Source organism: Trichomycterus rosablanca, chromosome 14, assembly GCF_030014385.1.
Source record: "Trichomycterus rosablanca isolate fTriRos1 chromosome 14, fTriRos1.hap1, whole genome shotgun sequence".
Classification (NCBI taxonomy): Eukaryota; Metazoa; Chordata; class Actinopteri; order Siluriformes; family Trichomycteridae; genus Trichomycterus; species Trichomycterus rosablanca.
The window spans coordinates 34,444,167-34,450,166 of NC_086001.1; the positions used below are offsets into that span (position 1 = coordinate 34,444,167).

The 6,000-nt window shown below is 39.5% G+C and overlaps 2 non-coding genes across 2 annotated transcripts; both read left to right on the forward strand.

Annotated features, from left to right (window-relative positions):
• Positions 1 to 543: 543 nt before the first annotated feature.
• Positions 544 to 617, forward strand: trnai-aau (transfer RNA isoleucine (anticodon AAU)). The gene has a single exon. It is a non-coding gene; the product is annotated as a tRNA-Ile (tRNA).
• Positions 618 to 5,354: 4,737 nt separating this feature from the next.
• trnaq-cug (transfer RNA glutamine (anticodon CUG)) lies at positions 5,355 to 5,426 on the forward strand. The gene has a single exon. It is a non-coding gene; the product is annotated as a tRNA-Gln (tRNA).
• Positions 5,427 to 6,000: the final 574 nt, after the last annotated feature.

Consider the following 6,000-nt stretch of genomic DNA (forward strand, 5'->3'; position numbering starts at 1 on the left):
CGGATCATTAAAATAACATGAAACTGCTGCATTTCTGGTGCAATAACAAACAAATTCAGTTTAGGAGCTGCTCATTTCTGCAGATCTTCACTGAAAGTGTGCAGAATCTCAAATGGTTTTTGTGCCGCTGGTTGAATGGGGTTAGTGTAGAATTATGTTCAAAGATCTAAACAGAGAACAGATGAACTGGCCGGTTAGCTCAGTTGGTTAGAGCTTGATGCTAATAACGCCAAGATTGCGGGTTCGTTCCCCGTACGGGCCACACCCCTTTTAATGATTAAAGGTAGCATGGCTGAGAGAAAGTCAGGTGAGCATGTTCTGTGTATCAGGACTTTCTAACCTGAGTAATTTAATCACTGAAAGTAAGAATATCACCCTGTTCTTCTACCATCTTTAATTCTGGCTTCATTTCACATCTCACACGAAGATCTGTTCTGCTCAACAACAGTAAAGCTCTCCATCGTTTCTGTGTGGCAGGTCCATAACTGAAGGGCTGTCAGTGTAGAATCGGGTATGTGGGTATATGACCTGCTTTTGTACGTCGGCCGGTTAGCTCAGTTGGTTAGAGCGTGGTGCTAATAACGCCAAGGTCGTGGGTTCGATCCCCATACGGGCCACACCCCCTTTTGGACTTAAACTAACAAACAAGTGAGCCTTCTCTAACTAGCAGGTCCTATTGACCTGGGCTTCAAATGTTGTCATTCTGGTAGGACAATAAAAGCGATATACTACTTTGTATTCAATGTATTTAACTACATAGTGTTGTACAACATTCCATGTGTACTTAATACTTTTGTATTTTAATACTTTCAAATTTGAATACTTGCATACTTTAATACTTGCTTACTATAATACTTTGCATTAATATATATTGAGCTGCTGTAATAAATGATCTATCTATAGATTCATTTAATTTTATCTGTAATGCTAGTGATGGGCTATCCTAAACTATCTTTAGGAAGGTAGATATATCTAGCTTTGGGGTTGTTGAGGCTAAATATTCATGATTGTTGTAATGTTGCTACACAGTCACATTAGAAATCCCTTTTAAAACTAATGTTTGATATTGCAGGGTCTGATGAAGACACTAAAAATCTTATCCGGTGGAGAGTGGCCAACCAGGCTCTCTTCACTGGAAAACAGAATGCAGCGGTTCGAGGGTTTGAGTAAGTAACTGTTTGTTTGACGTAACAAAATTTGTGTTACATCTTATGCATAATTTTAATTACAAAGGGTGGTATAAAGACAAGTTTTAGTATTTACGTTTTGCAAACTTTTTCAAAGCATTCAAAACTTTTAATGACCAAACTTTTTTTGAAGCAGTGTATGCTATATACATTAATAACTGTTATGTGCATTATATTGTAGAGCCTTTGTGTTGGAGAACCAACTGCAGGGGAAGGTGACTCCCACTTATGTAAAGAAGAAGTGAGAGAACCTCAAACAAAAATACAAAGTAAGCTTCGTTTGTTGGTAAGATCTTCAGTAAAAATATCAGAAAAGATTTGTAATACAAGTTAAGGTCCTTGTACTGTGTTTAGGAATCTTGTAGGAACTTAAGTGTCCACCTACTGGGGTAAGTACAGAGGGTGGTGAAGCAACAGCAGCATCCTGGAAATGGTATGTGGATATGGATGAGGCAATAGGTGGGAGACCATCAATTAGCCCAGCGACCCTTATTTCCTCATCTGGCCAGGATACTGCTGAAGCTTCACCATCCTCGAGAAGCATGGAAACCCCAGCCAAAAAGAGACGAGGGGAGAAAGATTTAGTAGAGTATCTGAGGGAGATGGAAGAAAGGGAAAATGAGAGGGAGATAGAAGCAGCAGAGAACGAGGAGAGAAGATGGAGAGAGGCTGAGGAGAGGGAGGAAAGAAGAGAAAGGGAAATAATAGAATGAGAGAAGAGAGAGCAAGAGGCGCGCCAAAGAGAGGAAAAGCAAGAGTGAGAGACGCGAGAGAGAGAGGAGAGGAGAGACCAGGAAGCAAGAATGAGGGAGGAAAGGAGAGATAGGGAGGCAAGAGTGAGAGAGGAAAGGTTTATTAAAATCCTAGAGATTCTAATGAAAAAATAAATAGTTGAAAATCAAAAAGTGTTGTAGTATTATTGTATGTTGTGAGAAAGAAAATGTGTTGGCAAATAATGGAAATAAAGGATTTTCTTTTTCATTTAACCTTAATTAAAAATTGAAAAAGTGTAAAAATTGGAAATTGTAATTAAAAAAATATTCAAGAAATTGAAAATTTTGCTAAGAAAGTTTTACTTTTAAATAATGCATAAACTGTTAATGTCAAGAGTCAATCAAGAACTGTAGAACAAAACGTAAAAACAAACAACATGAACCTATTAACAAAACATTTTTCTAAACATAATCATGCTCATAAAGAGCTGGTATGCTGTGCTGTGGTGCTGACACAGCTGCAGCCAGATGCTTTCTTGCATCTTCACCTGATGTAATGTCATTAATTACAGGCTCTGGTTGGTCAACATGTACCTCTGTTAATTCTGGCTCAATGATGTCTCCATGAGTGATACAGAGGTTGTGGAGCACCGCACAGCATGCAACAACCTCCGGGGCGAAGACAGGGCTCACCTCAAGAAAAGGCTTTAAAGAAAATGTAACGCCATCTTGTCTTCATCATTCCAAAATCCTTTACCACCACATTCCTGGCCTTGGACAGTTTGCTGTTAAAACGAGCCTGTACAGGGTTCTGCACAGGCTCTCGATAGGGGGTCAGGAGTCGGATGGGTGTATTAATGCAGGGATAACCCTTATCCCCAAGAATGTATCATCCTGCAGGTGGGTATTAGCCCTCTTACACAGGGCTGTTCTTTAGTACCCTTGCATCATGAATCGCCCCAGGGTAACCAACAAAAATGTCTCTGAACTTCCCCTGGTGGTCACAGATGGCTTGAAGCTGAATTTAGTGGAACAGCTTCCTGTTTAGGTAGCACTGTGCATTGGCAGATGGGGGTTTTATTCGAATGTGGCACCCATCAGTAGCACCAACTGCCACTCTAAAACATTTGGATCCGGCCAAGTGGGCAAACCCAGCTCCTACACACTCTAGTTCATCACCAGTTGGTAGGGTGATGATCCTCCTGACGAGCCCTCTGACAGCCCTACTCATTTTGTGTACAATGTCGTGCACAGACGATTTTCGAAAAATTATTCTACTGTAATTATTAATATGTGTCAGATCTATCATTTTGTCATTTATTTCATTGTAGTAGTCTAATCATGGTAATGTAGTATACTGTTGCTAAAGAGGTTAGCAGTACTTACATTATTTCTGAGGTAAAAAATCAATAACTTTCTTAGTTCTTTTCTGTGATTTACTACTCTCTGCCGTCTCAGTGTGGAGTCGGGATACATGACTATAGATTAATCAGTAAGTGGCGCAAATAAAGACGATAAATACCCAAAATTTTGGCGAGTGGAGCTTGAAATGAGCATGCGGTCTGTAACTATGGTCACTTGACGTTGGTAAGATGGCGGACGTAGTACGTACGGGTGTTGTGTGCATACTGCACACTTCTGTACTGAAAGTACGTACTTCTTTACCGGCCGAGTGGTGCATACTTCCTCCAATCTAGTACGTACTCAGTAAGTATGCGATTTCGGACGCAGCCTAAGTCTGTGTCTGTTGATTATTTTGAACTTAGTTTGTTTGTAAACTGTGAATTAGTTCTTAATCTGGTCGTGATGTTAGTGAATTAAACCTACATCTCTCTAATGGTCTGACCGATGAGCTGTCTGTCCTGATACACTGCTTAAGCCCGGCTAGCTCAGTCGGTAGAGCATGAGACTCTTAATCTCAGGGTCGTGGGTTCAAGGCCCAAGTTGGGTTAGTATCTTTATTTAATGTCTACAGAAACCAAAAGGTCATTCTTCCACTTTGGACAGCCGGTCTCCGGTGACTTATCAGGTGGATATTTGTGCTTGTAGGACTGTTGTTTACTGGATGTTTTTCAGTTGCTCATTTCCAATATTTCTGTTGGACTACACGTTGTTGTTGTGTCTCATATCCGTTTCATCAAAAGACATGGTTGTGCAATAAAAGACACTCGTCCCTGGGTGGGCTCAAAACACCAACCTTTCGGTTAACAGCCAAACACGCTAACCGATTGCACCACAGAGACACGCGCACAGCTGTTTCATTGGACGGTACACATGGGTCACATGACTTGCTAACTTTTACAGCAGGGTAATTAAGTTTGGCAAATTGCAATAATCACATGTTTCTGACCTGAATGAGAGGGGCATTAAAAATAACTCACACTTGTCAGAGACAACGTTTGAAGCCCCGCTCAATAGGAACTGCTAGTTAGAAGAAGAGCACTTTGTTAGTTTAAGTCCTAAAGTGGGTGTGGCTCGCACAGGGCTTTAAACAACGCCCTTGGCGTTATTAGCACCACGTTCAAACCAACTGAGCTAACCAGCCAGGGTGCAGGCACAGGGCATGTACGCACAAACACGATTCTACACTGACAGCCCTTCAGTTATGGACCTGCCGCACAGAAAAGATGGCGAGCTTTACTGTTGTTGAGCAAAACAGATCTTCGTGTGAGATGACTGAGGTTCATGTATTTTTCTTTTAAGAATAAATAAAAGCTGATGTTTTTAACCTCATACTTTCCTAATACTTTTATTCTACACGGTCTAAATTTCTTTTAGTACACAGTTCAGTTAGCAGCTCCAAAAAATGTGGTTATCACCCATATCCTTTGCTGTGTGGGAGTGGGTTTTAGCTTTTTTTTGCCCTGAAATGAGTTTTTGCAACTTGGGATGTCTGACATGTTAACTACCATCTATTCATCCAGCTTAAATACCATAAACACTACGTTAAACATGTGGAGTTAATGGTGTAATTATTAACCTTTGTGCTGAATTGTTTATCTTTTGTGCTTCCATGGTGTAATGGTTAGCACTGTGGATTCTGAATCCAGTGATCCAAGTTCAAATCTCGGTGGAACTTGGCTTTATTTAGGTAAAAACACTGTTATCAATGCTGAGTAGAGAATAAATAGTGTTTCACATATGACTGCTCTATGCCAAATTAGAACTAAAAAAGTGGCAAGTCATTTTTTACTTAGTGCCATTTTCCAACAGTGGAACGTTTTGTTGTGATTTTGATACTTGGGTGGCAATGTTTAACTAAAATTACTTTTATTTAGTGTTTAAAACTTCTAAATTACTTCAGTTTTTTTATTGATTTCAGTCAATTATATCAATCATGTAGTTTAAATAAGTTGAGATGTAAAAGTAAAGTCTGAAGTTGTGTTTATTTTTCTTTTTTGTTTAATTTACTCAGCAAATGGTGAATCATTACGTTTAGTTTTCTTGGTGTCAAGGTTCCATGGTGTAATGGTTAGCACTCTGGACTCTGAATCCAGCGATCCGAGTTCAAATCTCGGTGGGACCTTACTGCTTTTATTCGGGGCCTGGTGTGAGGTCCAAGATTGAGAAACTTTAGCAGTTTCAGGATGGTATCATTCAGCGCATGTGCAGTACAACAGAGCATCACAATTGCTTGTGCTAGTTTAGAGTCACCTTAAATGACATGTTAATTTCCATCCATTCATCCAGCTTGAATATCATAATAGCACTAGTAGTGTTATAGTGTTCCACATGTGACTGCTCCATCCCAAAATATAATCGCTAATCATCCCAGGAAAAAATGTTCTGTGAAGTTTTACAGTAAAACTGTTAAGTTTACAGTTGAACCATAAAAGTTCACAGTTCTACTGTCACTTTTACAGTTTGACCATGAGTACAACTGTGAACTCTCATGTCACTATGAAGTTCATGGTAACCTTTTCAGTGTTTAATAATATTGACTGTGAAGTTTACAGTAAAACTTAAGTTTACAGTTGAACCATAAAAGTTCACAGTTCTACTGTCATTTTTACAGTTTGACCATAAGTACAACTGTGGACTCTCATGTTACCACGAAGTTCATGGTAACCTTTTCAGTGTTTAATAATATTGACTGTGAA